Source organism: Oncorhynchus masou, unplaced genomic scaffold (genome assembly GCF_036934945.1).
Source record: "Oncorhynchus masou masou isolate Uvic2021 unplaced genomic scaffold, UVic_Omas_1.1 unplaced_scaffold_1861, whole genome shotgun sequence".
Classification (NCBI taxonomy): Eukaryota; Metazoa; Chordata; class Actinopteri; order Salmoniformes; family Salmonidae; genus Oncorhynchus; species Oncorhynchus masou.
Genome location: NW_027008369.1, coordinates 6,527 through 30,000, shown reverse-complemented (window position 1 = coordinate 30,000; position 23,474 = coordinate 6,527). Strand labels below are relative to the sequence as shown.

Below are 23,474 nucleotides of genomic sequence, written 5' to 3'. Positions count from 1 at the left end.
ACCCCCCTCCTCAGAGTTCTGTAAGTAGGACACTAAACCTCCACCCCCGTCAACATCCCGTCTAGACCCCCTCCTCAGAGTTCTGTAAGTAGGACACTAAACCTCCACCCCGTCAACATCCCGTCTAGACCCCCTCCTCAGAGTTCTGTAAGTAGGACACTAAACCTCCACCCCCGTCAACATCCCGTCTAGACCCCCTCCTCAGAGTTCTGTAAGTAGGACACTAAACCTCCACCCCGTCAACATCCCGTCTAGACCCCCTCCTCAGAGTTCTGTAAGTAGGACACTAAACCTCCACCCCCGTCAACACCCCGTCTAGACCCCCCCTCCTCAGAGTTCTGTAAGTAGGACACTAAACCTCCACCCCGTCAACATCCCGTCTAGACCCCCTCCTCAGAGTTCTGTAAGTAGGACACTAAACCTCCACCCCGTCAACACCCCGTCTAGACCCCCTCCTCAGAGTTCTGTAAGTAGGACACTAAACCTCCACCCCCGTCAACATCCCGTCTAGACCCCCTCCTCAGAGTTCTGTAAGTAGGACACTAAACCTCCACCCCCTGTCAACATCCCGTCTAGACCCCCCTCCTCAGAGTTCTGTAAGTAGGACACTAAACCTCCACCCCCGTCAACATCCCGTCTAGACCCCCCTCCTCAGAGTTCTGTAAGTACAACAGTTATGTTGCCATAGAAATTGAATTCTGACCGTCCGAGCCCTATCGAGCAGCAGACAAGGAAAGAAAACCGTCTCACATCAAGTCTCTTTCTGGTTTCTGCTGATGCATTTGACCTTTTCGATGAGGCTTGTAAAGCAACTCATAATGGCAAGAACAGGATCGGCAACAAACAAAAATAATACCGTGTTAGAAGTTGAGCCGTGGTTATCACAAGGTTTTATGTTAACATTTGATTTGGTAACGCCAGTGAGATGTTTAGCTCGCTACTGTTGGCGCTGGGTAACGACGTGCGTTCTGTTCTCCTCCAGTGGACCTGAGTTCAGCCAGTGAAGATGACCTGGACAGTGAAGACAGTGAGCAGGAGCTGAAGGGTTACGCCTGCAGACACTGTTTCACCACCAGTAAGATGACACACACACACACTTTCTCTCACACACAGATATATATACACACACCGTCATATGTGTGTATATGAATCCCACCTCCTACAGAGACGGGCTGACAACCTCTGTCTCTCTACCTCATAACCACACGCACGGCTGGTTATCTCTGGTCTCTGGTATCGCCCTAACGCGGCTGGTTATCTCTGGTCTCCCCCTAACGCGGCTGGTTATCTCTGGTCTCCCCCTAACGCGGCTGGTTATCTCTGGTCTCGCCCTAACGCAGCTGGTTATCTCTGGTATCGCCCTAACGCGGCTGGTTATCTCTGGTCTCTGGTCTCTGGTATCGCCCTAACACTGCTGGTTATCTCTGGTCTCCCCCTAACGCGGCTGGTTATCTCTGGTCTCCCCCTAACGCTGCTGGTTATCTCTGGTATCGCCCTAACACTGCTGGTTATCTCTGGTCTCCCCCTAACGCGGCTGGTTATCTCTGGTCTCCCCCTAACGCGGCTGGTTATCTCTGGTCTCCCCCTAACACGGCTGGTTATCTCTGGTCTCCCCCTAACGCGGCTGGTTATCTCTGGTCTCCCCCTAACGCGACTGGTTATCTCTGGTCTCCCCCTAACACAGCTGCCTCACTGTCACCTGGTAGACCCAAAAAGTGGTTTCTGATGCCCACCTGTCGGTCTGAGGGGTGTTTCTCTCAGTACACCTGTCTGTCTGAGGGGTGTTTCTCTCAGTACACCTGTCTGTCTGAGGGGTGTTTCTCTCAGTACACCTGTCTGTGTGAGGGGTGTTTCTCTCAGTACACCTGTCTGTCTGAGGGGTGTTTCTCTCAGTACACCTGTCTGTCTGAGGGGTGTTTCTCTCAGTACACCTGTCTGTCTGAGCGGTGTTTCTCTCAGTACACCTGTCTGTCTGAGGGGTGATTCTCTCAGTACACCTGTCTGTGTGAGGGGTGTTTCTCTCAGTACACCTGTCTGTCTGAGGGGTGTTTCTCTCAGTACACCTGTCTGTCTGAGTGGTGTTTCTCTCAGTACACCTGTCTGTCTGAGCGGTGTTTCTCTCAGTACACCTGTCTGTCTGAGGGGTGTTTCTCTAGGTACACCTGTCTGTCTGAGGGGTGTTTCTCTCAGTACACCTGTCTGCCTGAGGGGTGTAACGACTAGTTTGTAACTAGAACATCTGTAGCAGACTATCCCCTGTCTCTGACTGACAGGAAGCTGTTTCTCAATGACTAAAATACATGTCCCGCCTCTCTCAGCCTCTAAGGACTGGCACCACGGGGGCAGAGAGAACATCTTGTTGTGTACAGACTGTCGTATCCACTTTAAGAAGTACGGCGAGCTGCCCCCCATCGAGAAGCCCGTGGACCCGCCTCCGTTCATGTTCAAACCCGTCAAAGAGGATGAGGATGGACTCAGCGGGAAACATAGCATGAAGACCAGACGCAACAGAGGATCGGTATGTAGTACACACACACTCTCGTCAACACACACACACTCTCGTCAACACACACACACACTCGTCAACACACACACACTCGTCAACACACACACACTCGTCAACACACACACACACTATGGTCCACACACACACACTATCGTCCACACACACACACACACACACACACACACACACACACAGACACACACACACACACACTCTCTCTCTATCGTCAACACTCATCATCAAGTAATTCTTCTGTCTCCGTGTGTGTAGATGTCGACGCTCCGTAGTGGCCGGAAGAAGCAGACAGCCAGTCCTGATGGACGAGCGTCTCCAACCAATGAGGACCTGCGGTCTAGTGGCCGTACCTCCCCATCCGCAGCCTCCACAGACAGCACTGACAGCAAGACAGACCCCATGAAGAAACCCAGCAAGGTAGAGTACACACACACACACACATACATATCCACACAGACACAGTTGAAGTTGTACGTTCACATACACTTATATTGGAGTCATTAAAACTCGTTTTTCAACCACTCCACACATTTCTTGTTAACAAACTATAGTTTTGGCCAGTCGGTTAGGACATCTACTTTGTACATGACACAAGTCATTTTTCTAACAATTGTTTACAGACAGATTATTTCACTTATAATTCTCTGTGTCACAATTCCAGTGGGTCAGAAGTTTTCATACAGTAAGTTGACTGTGCCTTTTAAACAGCTTGGAAAATTCCAGAAAATGATGTCATGGCTTTAGAAGCTTCTGGAAGGCTATTTGACATAATTTGAGTCAATTAGAGGTGTACCTGTGATGTATTTCAAGGCCTACCTTCAAACTCAGTGCCTCTTTTCTTGATATCATGTGAAAATCAAAAAAAATCAGCCAAGACCTCAGAAAAACAAATTGTAGACCTCCACAAGTCTGGTTCATCTTTGGGAGCAATTTCCAAACGCCTGAAGGTACAACGTTCATCTGTATAAACAGTAGTACTCAAGTATAAACACCATGGGACCACGCAGCCGTCATATCGCTCAGGAAGGAGACGCGTTCTGTCTTCTAGAGATGAACGTACTGTGGTGCGAAAAGTGCAAATCAATCCCAGAACAGCAGCAAAGGATCTTGTGAAAATGCCGGAGGAAACGGGTACAAAATTATCAAAACCACATTAAAACGAGTCCTGTATCGACATAACCTGAAAAGCATCAGTCAGGAAGTTAAAGCTTGGTCGCAAATGGGTCTTCCAAATGGACAATGACCCCAAGTATACTTCAAAGTTGTGGCAAAATGGCTTAAGGACAACAAAGTCAAGGTATTGGAGTGGCCATCACAAAGCCCTGACCTCAATCCTATAGAACATTTGTGGGCAGAACTGAAAAAGCGTGTGCGAGCAAGGAGGCCTACAAACCTGACTCAGTTACACCAGCTCTGTCAGGAGGAATGGGCCATAATTCACCCAACTTATTGTGGAAAGCTTGTGGAAGGCTACCCGAAACGTTTGACCCAAGTTAAACAATTTAAAGGCAATGCTACCAAATACTTAATTGAGTGTATGTAATCTTCTGACCCACTGGGAATGTGATGAAAGAAATAAAAGCTGAAATAAATCATTTTCTCTACTATTATTCTGACATTTCACATTCTTAAAATAAAGTGGTGATCCCAACTGACCTGAGACGTGGATTTTTTACGAGGATTAAATGTCAGGAATTGTGAAAAACTGAGTTTAAATATATTTGCCTAAGCTGTACGTAAACTTCTGACTTCAACTGTACACACATACACACTTATTGACTCACACACATGCACATTAGTGTTTAGGTCCTTAGCACTCCCTATCATTCAGATTCTATACCAGGTGAATATGTATGAAAGCCTGATTGCGAAATGACAATACCAGTATGACGTGATGGATGATTGATGGATGATTGATGGATGATTGATGGATGATTGATGGATGATTGATGGATGATTGATGGATGATTGATGGATGATTGATGGATGATTGATGGATGATTGATGGATGATTGATGGATGATTGATGGATGATTGATGGATGATTGATGGATGATTGATGGATGATTGATGGATGATTGATGGATGATTGATGGATTGATTGATGGATGGATGGATTGATGGATGGATTGATGGATGGATTGATTGATGGATTGATGGATTGATGGATTGATGGATTGATGGATTGATGGATTGATTGATTGATTGATTGATTGATTGATTGATTGATGGGTTGTCATCAGAAGATTAAGGAGGAGTCTCCTATGAAGAGTGCCAAACGCCAGAGAGAGAAGGGAGGAGCCTCAGACACAGAGGACACAGACAACAGGACAAGTGCCAAAAAGTCCAAGACCCAGGTGACATTAACTAGCGTATCTCAAACCAGTGTCTGTTGGGTAGCTGTGTGTGTTGAGGAACCATGTCTAATGTCTGGAATACAGTGTCTTGCAAAAGTATTCACCCCCTTGGTATTTTTCTTACTTTGTTGCCTAACAACCTGGAATTAAAATTGATTTTTTTTGGGGGGGGGGTTGTATCATTTGATTTACACAACACATTTACACAACACAACATATTCCTACCACTTTGAAGAACAAACAAAAAATAACAGAAAACTTGAATGTGCATAACTATCCCCCCCCCAAAAAAAAAAAAGTAAATACTTTGTAGAGCCACCTTTTGCAGCAATTACAGCTGCAAGTCTCTAGAATGTATGTCTCTATAAGCTTGGTACATCTTGCTACTGGGATTTTTGCCCATTCTTCAAGGCAAAACTGCTCCAGCTCCTTCAAGTTGGATGGGTTCCGCTGGTGTACAGCCATCTTTAAGTCATACCACAGATTCTCAATTGGATTGAGATCTGGGCTTTGACAAGGCCATTCCAAGACATTTAAATGTTTCCCCTTAAACCACTCGAGTGTTGCTTCAGCAGTGTGCTTAGGGTCATTGTCCTGCTGGAAGGTGAATCTCCAACCCAGTCTCAAATCTCTGGAAGACTGGAACAGGTTTCCCTCAAGAATTTCCCTGTATTTAGCGCCATCCATCATTCCTTCAATTCTGACCAGTTTCCCAGTCCCTGCCAATCAAAAACATCTCCACATTATGATGCTGCCACCACCATGCTTCACAGTGGGGATGGTGTTCTCGGGGTGATGAGAGGTGTTGGGTTTGCGCCAGACATAGCGTTTTTCTTGCTGGCCAAAAAGCTCAATTTTAGTCTGACCAGAGTACCTTCTTCCATATATTTGGGGAGTCTTTTTCTTTAAGCAAAGTCTTTTTTCTGGCCTGTATTCTGGAATAATGTCTGGGGTTGGGCTGTATTCTGGAATATTGTCTTAATGTCTGGGGTTGGGCTGTATTCTGGAATAGTGTCTTAATCTGGGGTTGGGCTGCAGTATTGAAATGACTAAAAAACCAGGGCCTGATTTGCACAAAATGAATAAAATGATATGAACAGGAGGACCTGATCCTAGATCAGCACTCTCTAATGCTTTAGATACGGGCCCTATATGTTATTACAGTGCTCATACCAAGCCTTTTTGTTCTCTTCCCGAACATTTATTCTCCTGAGTGTAAGGAGATGTGTTCATGATGACAACCATTGTGGTATGGAATTCACTGCTCTCTTCCCTGTTCCACAGGAGTTGGGTCGGTCCGACTCGCCGTCAGAATGCGAGGGAGAGGGCGAGGAGAGGGCGAGAGCTCTGACGGGCACAGCGTCAACGAGGAGTGTAGCAGTGACGCTAAAGACATCGACCAGGATAACCGCAGCTCCTCGCCCTCCATCCCCAGCCCCGAGAGACGGGAGAGTGACTCGGATTCCTCCGCACAGCAACAACTGCTCCTACTGCAGAGACAAGAGAGAGAGAGGGAGAGAGAGGGGCAGTCGCAGCACCCTCCGGTTATCAGTCCTGTCAGCCAGGGACCTCGGGTGGCCGCTCCACCACCCCTCCATTACCTCCCACGTCCTCCTCAGCCCCTCACTGGTCCCCCAGGTCCCACCCTCCTCCGCACCCCCCACTTCTCTTCCACTGCCTCTACCGCCTTCCATGCCCCAACAGGCTGTCCCCCCTCTCTCAACCAATCAGGGGTGTCCATCCACCCCAGAGGAGGCCCTCCCTCGCCTCATTCTCCGCAGCAGGGGATGTCTCAGGCTCCACCCCCAGGACCGCCAGGCTCCACCCAGTCGCTACCGAGCACGTTCCACGGCCCGCTGCCCCACTCATCATCCATGCCGCACCCACTCCAAACTTGCCCCTCTCACCTGCCCCCCCCCCACTCCCTGCCCCCTCAGAGCTTCCCATTGGGCCCCCAGTCTCAGGTCCCGCCCTCCCCTCTCCCTCTCAGTCAATCGCAGCAGCCGTCTCACAGGGCCCACACGCCCCCCAGCCAATCATCGTCGTCCCAGGGTGGCTCGTCCAATCAGCCGCACCGCGAGCAGCCTCTACACCCCGCCCCTTCCATGTCCATGCCCCATATCAAGCCCCCTCCCACCACCCCCATCCCCCACATGCCCAACCGCGACCCTCAGTCTCACAAACACGGGCCTCCACACCTCTCAGCGCCCCCCTTCCCCCAGATGCCCTCCAACCTGCCCCCTCCACCCGCCCTCAAGCCCCTTTCCTCCCTGTCCGCCCACCACCCTCCTCCTGCCCACCCTCCTCCCCTCCAGCTCATGCCCCAGGGCCCAGGCCAGCAGCTCCAGCCTCCACCAGCCCAGCCCCTGTCCTCACCCAGTCCCAGAATCTCCCCCTTTCAGAGAGAGAGAGGCAGCCAGCATCACCCCTCCTCCTCCTCTACCCCTTTCTGGACCGTCACCGTCCTCCCACCCCAACACACCCCAACAGTCCCCGTTCCCTCCTCACCCCTTCGCCCCTGTCCTGCCCCTCTCCTCCTCTGGCTGTCCTCCCCCCTCCTCATCCTCCTCTCTACCAGCATGCCTCCAGCCCCCCTCTTCCTCCATCTCCATGCCCCTCCCAGCCTCAGTCGGCTCCGCCTGCCCAGGTCCCGCCGTCCCACCTGTACACATCAAGGAGGAACCTCTCGACGAATCAGAGGAGCCCGAGAGCCCTCCGCCTCCTCGGAGCCCTCCCCGAGCCTACCGTCGTCAACACGCCCAGCCATGCCAGCCAATCAGCACGGTATGACCTGACGCACGCACACACACTGCCAGAACACACATGCACTGTTAGAGGTAGGCGGGGTCTGTTAACGGGGGTAGGCGGGGTCTGTTAACGGGGTAGGCGGGGTCTGTTAACGGGGGTAGGCGGGGTCTGTTAATGGCTAGAGAGGATCTCCTCAACACAGATACATGGAGTGGTTAGAATAGAGAGACTGTTGAATAATCAGCAAACCAAACGATCTTCGTTTCTCATCAGATAATAAACTATATCCCATGTCTGTTGATAGAGGTAGTCAGGATCTTTGTTTCTAATCAGATAATAAACTTGTATCCCATGTCTGTTGATAGAGGTAGTCAGGATCTTTGTTTCTAATCTGATAATAAACTATATCCCATGTCTGTTGATAGAGGTAGTCAGGATCTTTGTTTCTAATCTGATAATAAACTATATCCCATGTCTGTTAATAGAGGTAGTCAGGATCTTTGTTTCTAATCAGATAATAAACTATATCCCATGTCTGTTGATTGAGGAAGTATTGTTAGCCAAACTCTACGTCCTTACTATATATTAATGTGTATTTCCTTGGAAGTATTTTTAGCTAAACAAGTGCTTCCTTACTATATATTAACATTGTTTTCCCTTTGTGTGTCTCCTAGGTTCTACAAGCACCTGGACCGTGGGTACAACACGTGTGCTAGAACAGACTTCTACTTTACTCCTCTGGCTGCTTCTAAACTGGCCAAGAAGAGAGAAGAGGCGCTGGAGCGGGTCAAGAGGGAGGCCGAGCAGAAAGCCCGGGAGGAGAAGGAGAGGGAGAAGGAACGAGAGAGAGAACGGGAAAGAGAGAAGGAACAGGAGAGAGCTGCGGTGAGGGTTTGGTGTATTTTGTTTCTCAACTTCACACTGGGAATTGAAACCACATTTTGTTCGAAAACCTCCTATATGTTTCTCATTCGTACTTGAGTATGTGTGACCGACTAGCTGGATTAGGTCTTATGTAGCAGCATTGTAAATGGTGTTTTTTACATTTGGATAAAAGTAGAGACTCAGAGCTAGAAAATGGTACATCATACACTACAGTTGAGGAACAATGGGAAAGTAATTCTGCTTTGAAAGTTGATTAAGTTGTAACCTCCCTTTTGAGAAAGTGGCCCTTGAATGTCTTGGTACCTACTGGAGAGCTCTTCTTTGTCTTCACCCGTTCAGCATCGTTCACATCCTCAGCTTTAGCCACACCCATCTCTTTAAGGATTCACATGTGAGGCCCTGTGCTAAACAATCAAAGATTTCAAGGCTAAAGGCTGGTTTATACTACAGGTGTGTTTGTAAATGTAATCTGGAGTGCCAGAGTGTGCTCTGGGCGTTTTGTAAACTCCGATTGGCCGCTCGTAAATGCAGAGCGCTCCGCTCTCAAAGCGTTCAGAGAGCACGTTTACTGACACCGGCCATCTTCAACGGGTATTGAGCGTTCGTAAATTTGTCAGTTATTCTGCTCTCTGGCACACAGACTTAGTGGTCTGAAATCGGAGTCGATGGCCAGAGCAAATTTACCAGCTCCGTCTATCGACAGTTGTCGCAGTGACATCATGAACAGTCTATTGAAATAGTTACTTGCATAGTGGAGTCTTTTGTTTAGACATGTAGCTAGCTAGCTAGCTAAACAATGAACCATAATCCCAACTCATAATGTTACAACCCTGCATGAATCTGAAGGTAGCTAACCAACCAGGTTCGATGTTAGCCAGCTAACTTCAGTCTATAACTAGCAATGCAAATGGCTCTGAAACACAAATAATATTACTACACAGATCATACACGTCACATTAGCTCGCTGGCAGTACGCTTTAACTTGAAATTAAAATGACTTTATGACAAAATTAGAAACGTGTAATATGTGAAATGTATCTAGCTAGTCTGTTACCCGTCATATACATGGATGGATGCTTCTCCCTCTCTGTCACAGATGTCATGGTTGCCCTTAGTTTCCTCACATCTCTCTCTATCCTCCCCCTCTCTCTCTCTCTCTCTCCTCCTCCCTCCCTCTCTCTCTCTCCTCCCTCCTCTCTCTCTCTCTCTCTCTCCCTCTCTCTCCTCTCCTCTCTCTCCCCTCTCTCTCCCTCTCCCTCTCCCTCTCTCTCCTCCCCCTCTCTCTCTCTCTCTCTCTCTCTCTCTCTCTCTCCCTCCCTCTCTCTCTCCTCATCTCTCTCTCCTCCCCTCCTCTCTCCTCTCTCTCTCTCTCTCTCTCTCTCTCTCTCTCTCTCCTCCTCCCTCCTCTCTCTCTCTCTCTCTCTCTCTCTCTCTCTCTCTCTCCTCTCCTCCCCTCCCTCTCTGTCACAGATGTCATGGTTGCCCTTAGTTTGAAGATGTAATCTGGAGACAGGTGTTTTATACAACAGCCTTCTGTGTGTTCTCTTCTTGACTCCGTCTGCATATTTGCAATCAAACGCCAGCATTTTCTCCATCTCCTGAGCTATCATCTAATTCCACTGATTTCAAAACGTGGTCCTCTAGAAAGTGGAAAGCAACACTTATGCAGTTCTATCTTTTTTATTTATTTATCTGCATTAGAAAGGAATACCTACATATACTGACCAGCTCAAATTATAGACAGAAGCATGCTACATGGCAGACCAATCCGAACTCATCTCTCGGCATGTCCAGCCCACTCATTATCTCAGCCAATCATGACTAGCGGGAAGGTTGCTGACTTTTTCTGTGGCTAAACCAACTAGGCTCGTAATTTAACAATTTTATTCGTATTTACAGATAGCATACAAGTTTGTTATTAAGGCTCAAGTTCACATGTCCCAGAAGGCCTTTCTGCCCAAAAAAATGTTTTTTACATTTTTTATTTGTATTTTTTTACCCCTTTTTCTCCCCAATTTCTTGGTATCCAATTGTTTAGTAGCTACTATCTTGTCTCATCGCTACAACTCTCGTATGGGCTCGGGAGAAACGGAAGCCATGCATCCTCCGATACACAACCCAACCAACCCGGGAAGCCAGCCGCACCAATGTGTCGGAGGAAACACCGTGCACCGAGCAACGTTGGTCAGCGCGCACTGCGCCCTGCCCGCCACAGGAGTCGCTGGAGCGCGATGAGACAAGGACATCCCTACCGGCCAACCCCTCCCTAACCCGGGTGACGCGGGCGATGTGCGTCGTCCCACGGACCTCCCGGTAGCGGCCGGTTACGACAGAGCCTGGGCGCGAACCCAGAGTCTCTGATGGCACAGCCCTTAACCACTGCACCATCCAGGAGGCCAAAAAGATGCATTTTAATAAAATATTATGTTCACATTCAAACGGCGCTCCTGTGAAGTAGTGACGTGCGATATACACCCAGTTTCCTGAAACGAGTCACATTTGTCTAACTTTTTCCTTACAAACTGTTGCAACCTATTATAACCTGTTTCAACCTCTTATAATCACGGTATAACCTGTTACAACCTACTATGATCACCTTACAACCTATTATAATCACCTTATAACCTGTTACAACCTACTATGATCACCTTACAACCTCTTATAATCACCTTATAACCTGTTCCAACCTATTATAATCACCTTATAACCTGTTACAACCTCTTATAATCACCTTATAACCTGTTTCAACCTATTATAATCACCTTATAACCTTTTACAACCTATTATAATCACCTTATAACCTGTTTCAACCTATTATAATCACCTTATAACCTGTTACAACCTATTATAATCACCTTATAACCTGTTCCAACCTCTTATAATCACCTTACGACCTCTTATAATCACCTTACAACCTATTATAATCACCTTATAACCTTTTACAACCTATTATAATCACCTTATAACCTTTTACAACCTATTATAATCACCTTATAACCTGTTCCAACCTCTTATAATCACCTTACGACCTCTTATAATCACCTTACAACCTATTATAATCACCTTATAACCTGTTACAACCTATTATAATCACGGTATAACCTGTTACAACCTACTATGATCACCTTACAACCTACTATAATCACCTTATAACCTGTTACAACCTATTATAATCACCTTACAACCTATTATAATCACCTTATAACCTGTTACAACCTCTTATAATCACCTTATAACCTGTTTCAACCTATTATAATCACCTTATAACCTGTTTCAACCTATTATAATCACCTTATAACCTGTTTCAACCTATTATAATCACCTTATAACCTGTTACAACCTCTTATAATCACCTTATAACCTGTTACAACCTATTATAATCACCTTATAACCTGTTATAACCTATTATAATCATCTTATAACCTGTTTCAACCTATTATAATCACCTTATAACCTGTTTCAACCTATTATAATCACCTTATAACCTGTTACAACCTCTTATAATCACCTTATAACCTGTTACAACCTATTATAATCACCTTATAACCTGTTTCAACCTATTATAATCACCTTATAACCCGTTACAACCTATTATAATCACCTTATGACCTCTTATAATCACCTTATAACCTGTTACAACCTATTATAATCACCTTATAACCTGTTACAGCCTCTTATAATCACCTTATAACCTGTTACAACCTATTATAATCACCTTATAACCCGTTACAACCTATTATAATCACCTTATACCCTGTTTCAACCTATTATAATCACCTTATAACCTGTTACAACCTATTATAATCACCTTACGACCTCTTATAATCACCTTATAACCTGTTACAACCTATTATAATCACCTTATAACCTATTATAATCACCTTATAACCTGTTACAACCTATTATAATCACCTTATAACCTGTTACAACGTATTATAATCACCTTATAACCTGTTACAACCTGATACGACTTTACAACCTGTTATAACCTGTTACAACCTGTTATAACCTGTTACAACCACTTTACAACCTGTTATAACCTGTTACAACCACTTTACAAACTGTACCCTTCTTACACGTTATCCCCCTTTATAACATGTAATAACCTCCCAGTGTGTGTGTAACCTCTGTACATATCTATTTGTTCCAGAAAGCCTCCAGTTCGTGTCACGATGGCCGTATGGGTGACCCCCAGATGGGTGGCTCCGCCCACATGCGTCCTCCCTTCGACGGCCCCCCTACCTCCATCGCTGCAGTGCCCCCTTACATCGGACCCGACACGCCCGCCTGCGCACCCTCAGCGAGTACGCCCGCCCCACGTCATGTCCCCGACCAATAGGAACCACCCCCTTCTTCGTCTCCCTCAACCCCAACGACCCCCTGATGGCCTATCACATGCCTGGCCTCTACAACGCCGACCCGGGCATGCGGGAGCGCGAGCTGCGAGAGCGGGAAATGAGGGAGAGAGAGATGAGGGAGAGGGAGCTGAGAGAGAGGATGAAGCCTGGGTTCGAACACAAACCCCCGGAACTAGAAGGCATGCACCCCTCGGCGAACCCCATGGAGCACTTCGCCCGACACGGGGCCATCTCCTTACCTTCCATGGCGGGACCACACCCCTTCGCCTCCTTCCACCCAGGTCTCAACCCCTTGGAGAGGGAGCGTTTGGCGTTGGCCGCGGGACCCCAGCTCAGACCAGACATGAGCTACCCGGAGCGGCTGGCGGCGGAGAGGCTGCACGCCGAGAGGATGGCGGCGGTGGCCAACGACCCTATCGCCAGGCTTCAGATGTTCAACATCACGCCTCATCACCACCAGCACTCCCACATCCACTCACACCTGCACCTTCACCAGCAGGACTCCCTGCACCAAGGTGACGCACTTGGCCATACAGAAACATTTCTTACTGGATTAAGATCAAGTTTTACGTATATATCACAACTTTAGCATCACTTCTTTTCTGATTTTAAAACAATTCTGTACGCAAATATGGCAATATATATATCACAGTTTCAATAGCTATTCTCTTTATGACTTTGTTGCTAGCCCAGTTGATTGGCCTTTGTATTTGGTACGCCTTGATGACTATAACCTCTAATGATCTGTGGATCCCTAGCAGCTGTAGCATGCCCTTATAATATATATATATATATATATATATATACACACAAGCAGTGAATACAGCCCGGGTGTGACGCTACAAGCTGGGCACACCTGTATTTGGGGAGTTCCTCCCATTCTTCTCTGCAGATCCTCTCAAGCTCTGTCAGGTTGGATGGGGTGCGTCGCTGCACAGCTATTTTCAGGCCTCCCCAGAGATGTTCGATCGGGTTCAGATCCAGGCTCTGTCTGGGCAACTCAACGACATTCAGAGACACCCATAGACTGGATAGTTACTACTAACTGGGTGTCAGGTTACTCCTACTATCTGGGTGTCAGGTTACTGCTACTATCTGGGTGTCAGGTTACTGCTACTATCTGGGTGTCAGGTTACTGCTACTATCTGGGTGTCAGGTTACTGCTACTATCTGGGTGTCAGGTTACTGCTACTATCTGGGTGTCAGGTTACTGCTACTATCTGGGTGTCAGGTTACTGCTACTATCTGGGTGTCAGGTTACTGCTACTATCTGGGTGTCAGGTTACTGGTTACTACTATCTGGGTGTCAGGTTACTGCTGCTATCTGGGTGTCAGGTTACTGCTACTATCTGGGTGTCAGGTTACTGCTGCTATCTGGGTGTCAGGTTACTGCTACTATCTGGGTGTCAGGTTACTGCTATCTGGGTGTCAGGTGACTGCTACTATCTGGGTGTCAGGTTACTCCTACTATCTGGGTGTCAGGTTACTGCTACTATCTGGGTGTCAGGTTACTGCTACTATCTGGGTGTCAGGTTACTGCTACTATCTGGGTGTCAGGTTACTGCTATCTGGGTGTCAGGTTACTTCTACTATCTGGGTGTCAGGTTACTGCTACTATCTGGGTGTCAGGTTACTGCTACTATCTGGGTGTCAGGTTACTGCTACTATCTGGGTGTCAGGTTACTCCTACTATCTGGGTGTCAGGTTACTGCTACTATCTGGGTGTCAGGTTACTGCTACTATCTGGGTGTCAGGTTACTGCTGCTATCTGGGTGTCAGGTTACTGCTGCTATCTGGGTGTCAGGTTACTGCTACTATCTGGGTGTCAGGTTACAGCTACTATCTGGGTGTCAGGTTACTGCTACTATCTGGGTGTCAGGTTACTCCTACTATCTGGGTGTCAGGTTACTGCTACTATCTGGGTGTCAGGTTACTGCTACTATCTGGGTGTCAGGTTACTGCTACTATCTGGGTGTCAGGTTACTGCTGCTATCTGGGTGTCAGGTTACTGCTGCTATCTGGGTGTCAGGTTACTGCTGCTATCTGGGTGTCAGGTTACTGCCGATATCTGGGTGTCAGGTTACTGCCACTATCTGGGTGTCAGGTTACTGCTGCTATCTGGGTGTCAGGTTACTGCTGCTATCTGGGTGTCAGGTTACTGCTATCTGGGTGTCAGGTTACTACTATCTGTTAGGTTACTACTGTGTCATGTATCATGATAAACTGTATGTATAATTGTACACTGACCTTTTGGTGTTCTGACTCTGTGCAGGCGGTGGTGAATGTCTTGTGTGCCCTCCAGGTTCGGGGGGGCACCCCCTCGTAGACCCCCTGGCAGGAGGCCCCCACCTCGCCCGCTTCCCCTACCCGCCCGGCGCAATCCCCAACCCCCTCCTGGGACAGAACCCACACGAACATGAGATGCTGCGACACCCGGTCTTCGGTAAGAACAATCTAGAGCATATCAATGTCCGGTCTTATTTTCACTGTACTGAGCCGAGCCGTACTGAACTGGCATCACACAAATCATAGTTGCTGGAATAGGGCTGAAAATGACAATTTCAAAAGAAAATACATGATATATATATTTAAAGGGATGTGGACACCCCTTCAAACTCTTTCAGCCACACCTGTAGCTGACTGGCGTATAAAATCGAGCACACCGCCATGCAATCTCCATAGAAAACATTGGCAGTAGAATGGCCTTACTGAAGAGCTCAGCGACTTTCAACGTGACACCGTCATAGGATGCCACCTTTCCAACAAGTCAGTTTCTGCCCTGCAAGAGCTGCCCTCCCCCCCCGGTCAGCTGTAAGTGCTGTTATTGTGAAGTGGAAACGTCTAGGAGCAACAACGGCTCAGCTGCGAAGTGGTAGGCCACACAAGCTCACTCCAGAGTTCCTCTGAAACGTCGTCAGCTAAATAATTGTTTGTCGGGAGCTTCATGAAAAGGTGTAGGAAACTCGTTTTCTTGGGTGAATCAACATGCTTCAACATCACTAATGCTGCTCTTCAACATCACCAATGCTGCTCTTCAACATCACTAATGCTGCTCGTCAACATCACTAATGCTGCTCTTCAACATCACTAATGCTGCTCTTCAACATCACTAATGCTCTCGTGGCTGAATGGAACCAAGTCCCTGCAGTGGAAAGCCTTCCCAGAAGAGTGGAGGCTGTTATAGCAGCAATGTTCCAACATCTAGTGGAAAGCCTTCCCAGAAGAGTGGAGGCTGTTATAGCAGCAATGTTCCAACATCTAGTGGAAAGCCTTCCCAGAAGAGTGGAGGGCTGTTATAGCAGCAATGTTCCAACATCTAGTGGAAAGCCTTCCCAGAAGAGTGGAGGCTGTTATAGCAGCAATGTTCCAACATCTAGTGGAAAGCCTTCCCAGAAGAGTGGAGGCTGTTATCGCAGCAATGTTCCAACATCTAGTGGAAAGCCTTCCCAGAAGAGAGGAGACTGTTATAGCAGCAATGTTCCAACTTCTAGTGGAAAGCCTTCCCAGAAGAGTGGAGGCTGTTATAGCAGCAATGTTCCAACATCTAGTGGAAAGCCTTCCCAGAAGAGTGGAGGGCTGTTATAGCAGCAATGTTCCAACATCTAGTGGAAAGCCTTCCCAGAAGAGTGGAGGCTGTTATAGCAGCAATGTTCCAACATCTAGTGGAAAGCCTTCCCAGAAGAGTGGAGGGCTGTTATAGCAGCAATGTTCCAACATCTAGTGGAAAGCCTTCCCAGAAGAGTGGAGAGCTGTTATAGCAGCAATTTTCCAACATCTAGTGGAAAGCCTTCCCAGAAGAGTGGAGGGCTGTTATAGCAGCAATATTCCAACATCTAGTGGAAAGCCTTCCCAGAAGAGTGGAGGCTGTTATAGCAGCAATGTTCCAACATCTAGTGGAAAGCCTTCCCAGAAGAGTGGAGGCTGTTATAGCAGCAATGTTCCAACATCTAGTGGAAAGCCTTCCCAGAAGAGTGGAGGCTGTTATAGCAGCAATGTTCCAACATCTAGTGGAAAGCCTTCCCAGAAGAGTGGAGGCTGTTATAGCAGCAAAGGGAGGGGGGACCAACTCCATATTAATGCCCGTGATTTTGGAATGAGATGCTCGACGAGCAGGTGTCCACATACTTTTGGTCATGTGGTGTATCCGAGTCAGAGCAGTTTTGTCTGGGTCGACTCCATAGTGTGACAAGGAGATATCCACCAGTGGCATCTCTATTGGCAGTCAAGCCTATGGCCTGATCCTGTTGTGTTGCGTTCCTGTCTCCAGGTACTCCGTACCCCCGGGACCTTCCTCCCCAGATGTCCGCAGCCCACCAGCTCCAGGCCATGCATGCCCAGTCTGCAGAGCTGCAGCGGCTAGCTATGGAACAACAGTGGCTGCATGGACATCACCACATGCACGGTGGCCCACTACCTGGCCAAGAGGACTATTACAGGTCAGAGAGACACACACACACACACACTTCAACATACACACACACACACACTTCAACATACACGTTCACATTTCAACACATTCACTACACACTGACAGAAGAGGTAAAATGCTATTCTAGACAGCCATCGGTCCTTAGATGGACTTTAAAATAAGAATAATTATATTAAATTAGATTTACAGAACAAATATTCAACATAATATAAAATGGTTCATCTGTGGTTATAAATTCTTGTTGCTAATTTAAAAAGATTTTCATTTGTGTGATTTCTGTAAGATCATGCAGACGTTTCAAGTGATCTCGAGTTCCAGAAATGGACTCCTTTTACAGAAAAACCTGATGGCAAGTGATGTTTTACCTTAAGAAGTTACTCTGCACTTTGCATTTTCAGAGTGTGAGCCTATAGGGTCTGTATGTATGTGTATATATATATATATATATATATATATAGACTGAATGTAGTCACTGTTGTATATGGGCTGGTGGAGCAAGTCTGTCTGTATTCACATTGGACAAATTATACAGACCAATGTCCAAATTTGGCATATTATGTTTATTTGCAATTGTACTGATGTGGGGAATTCTAAAATTGTTAAATGCACGCTTGTACAAGGATTTCAGCGGCTTTGTTCCAGATTTTCCAGCTTGTGACCAACTTGTAATACAATAACACCTGTGAGAATATCGGTGTGTGTGTGTAAAAAAATCTTGGTAGTGGTGCAGGGACATTCTGATATATTTCTATACAATTGGTGGTGATGCTAACGCGTGTTTGTTTCGTTTGTGTTTTAGCCGGCTGAAGAAGGAAAGCGACAAGCAACTGTAACCGACCAAATGGGGACGCAGGAAGTTGCCTAGGACACAGGAACAGGAAGTAGTTACAGAGCGGTATGTCAGTCAGAGGAACTCGATCTCCGCTCCTCCAAACATTTTCCCGTTACAAAGAACAACAAAAACTGAAGAAGAAAAAAAAAAGAGGAGGATTTTTCTGTTATCTGTTTTTCCTTCCCGGTCCGTGGGTTGTTTTTTATTTTTAGTTGTTTTTTAAGAACATTGAGAGACTTTGTTTGGTGTAACTATAGCCTTCAAGTAGTGGCACCGACTTCAAGACTGATTGTGACTTTCCTGCATGAAAACTCCTCTAAAGCTTCCACAATGTGTTTGTAGGTAGCACACGTTCACTGTGCTCGTCGATGGAAAGGAGACGAGGCAGAGAGAGGAACGTTCCAGACATTAATATCCACGGAAAGATTCAAAACAAAGTGCTATTGTTATTTTAATACCTTATTGGAGGTTTTTATCATTTGAACGAAAAGCTGCAGCATGGCATTTTTTGAGTCTGTAAATAGTATATATATATATATATATCTATATATATATATATATATATCTATATATATATATATATCTATAATTATTATTATTATAATTGTTACTAGGTGTGGACTCTGAACCAAGTCATTTATAAACCTCCAATATGTTATTGTGTTCTGAAGCATTATGCCTTGTTTTAACGGGGGGGGGAACATAGCATTACTAGAACAGCCAAAGGGTACAACGATGGTCCCAGTGCTGTGGTGTGGGGTACCTCAGAGAGCTGTTATAGCCCCAGACACTCACAGCGATGGTCCCAGTGCTGTGGTGTGGGGTACCTCAGAGAGCTGTTATAGCCCCAGACTCTCACAGCGATGGTCCCAGTGCTGTGGTGTGGGGTACCTCAGAGAGCTGTTATAGCCCCAGACTCTCACAGCGATGGTCCCAGTGCTGTGGTGTGGGGTACCTCAGAGAGCTGTTATAGCCCCAGACTCTCACAGCGATGGTCCCAGTGCTGTGGTGTGGGGTACCTCAGAGAGCTGTTATAGCCCCAGACACTCACAGCGATGGTCCCAGTCCTGTGGTGTGGGGTACCTCAGAGAGCTGTTATAGCCCCAGACTCTCACAGCGATGGTCCCAGTGCTGTGGTGTGGGGTACCTCAGAGAGCTGTTATAGCCCCAGACTCTCACGTACACAAGACTGTCCCATCCACCTCCTTTCGTTATACGCCTCTTGACAAGCACCATATTGTCAGACAGAATGCCTGAACTTACTGGGTGGAGTTAATGATTTGAGACCCTTGAAGAGGACTGACTATATCTCAGAGTCACTGAGTCATCTATGGATCAGCATATCACCCTGCCCTGTCCTGAAGTGTACAATACCCTGATGCAGACATCATCTATTGCACTCCAAGGAAGACTAGATAGAATCCCTCAGTTACTACACAATGGATGTTAGGTTACTACTCTTTATGGAAGACTAGATAGAATCTCTCAGTGCTTTTAATTGGTTATGACACTCTACTCGACATCGGTGTGGGGTCAACATAATTAAGAAACGTTTAAAGTTTATAGGCAGATTTTTAAACCTGTTTTACATTTTTCTTATACAATGTTTTAAATTGTCTTTGTGTCTTCAAGCTACACTGAGACCCCAACGTGTGTTCTGATCTGACTGTGGGTGACCGGACTTGTACAAGGGTGCTAGAGGGAACTGCGGGTGGTGGTGGTGGTGGTGATGTTAACCCTGGTTTCCTCACTCCTCTATTTGTCCCAAGTGTGGCTGCTACAGCAAGACTTCTCTAGCCTGGTATGTTTGTGCCGTCTTGACAACTCCTAGGGTACCAGGCTAGTGCGTCTCCTCCATGAGGGGATCCTGATGTAATGTGTGCTGTGCTGCTATATTCACTGTGACTAACAGGACAAGCTACATGGGAGGACAGGGGCCCAGTACTGGGACCAGATTCTATCTAACAGGCCTAGCTACATGGGAGGACAGGGGCCCAGTACTGGGACCAGATTCTATCTAACAGGCCTAGCTACATGGGAGGACAGGGGCCCAGTACTGGGACCAGATTCTATCTAACAGGCCTAGCTACATGGGAGGACAGGGGCCCAGTACTGGGACCAGATTCTATCTAACAGGACGAGCTACATGGGAGGACAGGGGCCCAGTACTGGGACCAGATTCTATCTAACAGGCCTAGCTACATGGGAGGACAGGGGCCCAGTACTGGGACCAGATTCTATCTAACAGGCCTAGCTACATGGGAGGACAGGGGCCCAGTACTGGGACCAGATTCTATCTAACAGGACGAGCTACATGGGAGGACAGGGGCCCAGTACTGGGACCAGATTCTATCTAACAGGCCTAGCTACATGGGAGGACAGGGGCCCAGTACTGGGACCAGATTCTATCTAACAGATTCTAGGAAGTGGAGCTGTAATGTTGGTGGTCCTATTGCCTCCAGACTCTCGCTGTTCTCCCCTGCTGGCTGGTCAGCCGTCCCCTCAGCCCGCACAGCTTCTCCTGGCCTCCCCTTCAATGCCGGGGGGTGTTGAGTGTACTGTACGCCATGCCATTGACTGTTCTTTTCAGTTCACCTGACTGTCATACCAGTCAACTGGCTGTTAGCTCTCACCTATCCTATGTTAGCCTATGGTTGAGTTCCTTCTACTGGCGGTTAGCTCTCACCTATCCTATGTTAGCCTATGGTTGAGTTCCTTCTACTGGCTGTTAGCTCTCACCTATCCTATGTTAGCCTATGGTTGAGTTCCTTCTACTGGCTGTTAGCTCTCACCTATGTTAGCCTATGGTTGAGTTCCTTCTACTCCTCTCTGGTCCGTCCATGTGCTCTGTTTGTCTGTTCAATGCACATTCACTCATCTCATGTACTCCTCTTCATCTGCTGCCGCCTTTTTCTGACACCACCCTCCTCCTCTTTCTGACACCACCCTCCTCCTCTTTCTGACACCACCCTCCTCTTTCTGACACCACCCTCCTCCTCTTTCTGACACCACCCTCCTCCTCTTTCTGACACCACCCTCCTCCTCTTTCTGACACCACCCTCCTCCTCTTTCTGACACCACCCTCCTCCTCTTTCTGACACCACCCTCCTCCTCTTTCTGACACCACCCTCCTCCTCTTTCTGACACCACCCTCCTCCTCTTTCTGACACCACCCTCCTCCTCTTTCTGACACCACCCTCCTCCTCTTTCTGACACCACCCTCCTCCTCTTTCTGACACCACCCTCCTCCTCTTTCTGACACCACCCTCCTCTTTCATCTGACACCACCCTCTTCTTCCTGCCTTTTAGTGTTCTCTCTCCTCTCCTCCAAACCCTTGGATGTTAGGTGTTGTCAATGGTTTATCTTCTCATTTCCAAGCAGCAATAGCAGAATGTCTATACATTCTGACCGGCTAAGATTTATATATATAACTGGTATCTTGAAGCATATTGTATATATTAGTAGTCACCATGGGGATGACGACATGACAATGTAAACAAAAAGGTAGAAATAATAAGAAAGTGAGTCCTGTGTTCTCTCTCCATTTGAGTATTTTGTAATTTTTTTGAAAAATGTGTGGAATTAAAATAAACGAATAAGTTACACCTCAAGACATCTTATTGGTTTTCATTTAGACACTATTTACATTATCCAAAACAGTAGCTGTTGGTAGTGCATGCTGGGTAATGTTATCGTCGTTAAAATGCAATCTGTGGCGGCACACTTCAACGACGACGGCTGTCATTTTGAGAAGAAGACATTCCTCTACTGCTCCTCGGGAGATAATGGAGCCTGGTGAATCCAAACGGAATGTTACTCTGGAGATAATGGAGCCTGGTGAATCCAAACGGAATGTTACTCTGGAGATAATGGAGCCTGGTGAATCCAAACGGAATGTTACTCTGGAGATAATGGAGCCTGGTGAATCCAAACTGAACGTTGGTCTGGAGATAATGTAGCCCGGTGAATCCAAACTGAACGTTATTCTGGAGATAATGTAGCCTGGTGAATCCAAACTGAATGTCACTCTGGAGATAATGGAGCATGGTGAATCCAAACGGAATGTTACTCCGGAGATAATGTAGCCCGGTGAATCCAAACGGAATGTTACTCTGGAGATAATGTAGCCCGGTGAATCCAAACTGAACGTTATTCCGGAGATAATGTGTAGCCTGCTGAATCCAGACTAAAAGCTATGTTGATGAATATTTTGGAGAGAAAAAAAATGAAAGTAGCGTTTAATCTGGATTCACTCGGCTAGAAATGATGCCCTGTTTCTGAAAATCCCTCTACTCCTTAGGCTGTCATAATCATGTGAGAACTGCTGCTTTGTCAGGAGGCCTGTTGTTTATCTCAGTGACTCACCTACCCACAAGGAAACAGCAGAGAGAGCTCAGATTGGCAGCCCCGCTGGCTGGTTGAATAAATTATTGAATCTCCTTTTCGATGGAACGACTGTGACAAAATGTCAACCCAAATCACTTCCTCAACATAATCTGGTGGTGTACCCCTCTGGCAAGGGTGTCTCGCACACACACACACACACACACACACACACACACACACAGAGAGAGAGAGAGAAATATGGTCTGAAAACATTATTGGTATGAATAGCAATGTGAAAGGATGCTGTTTGTCTTGTCTAAAAGATCTTGATACAGAGCCTCATCCTCAGTCATTTCTCTCCCTCCTTCCTCACGCCCCAACAGCCTGCTGACTGTCACACTGTGTGGAGGCTAGTGGCTACATACTGTTAGCTCGTTCAGTTGGAAGTTATCTCTAGTTCTGTCCTACAGCAGGTCGGTCTGACAGGCTGCATCTATTCTTAAAGTGATTTGTGGAGAAGGAGATTACAGAGGCATGGAAATGTCACTTCAGATGATGCATGTTTGACAGGTACAAGTGAAATGAAAACAGAAATATAAATATAGTGACACATGTTTTCTTAATCATGATCTGAAAGGTGAAACTGGTCCGAGATCAGCAATATGAGATGCTTTATGAGTGTTGGCCATGATACTAATTCCTTGTTTGTCATCTAAACATACCTGTCTCGCAATATTTACACGACCGGTCAAAAGTCTTAGAACACCTACTCATTTGAGATTATTCAAAGTACCCACCCTTTGCCTTGATGACAGCTTTGCACACTCTTGGCATTCTCTCAACCAGTTTTATGAGGTAGTCACCTGGAATGCATGTAAATTAACAGGTGTGCCTTGTTCAAAGTTATTTTGTGGAATTTTTTTTCCTTAATGCGTCTGAGCCAATAGGTTGTGTTTTGACAAGGTAGGGGTGGTATGCAGAAGATAGCCCTATTTGGTAAAAGACCAAGTCCATATT

At 46.7% G+C, this 23,474-nt stretch overlaps 1 pseudogene; it reads left to right on the top strand.

Moving 5' to 3' along the window:
* LOC135532462 (arginine-glutamic acid dipeptide repeats protein-like) overlaps positions 1-21,742 on the top strand; it is a 95,398-nt pseudogene extending 73,656 nt beyond the window's left edge.
* Positions 21,743-23,474: the final 1,732 nt, after the last annotated feature.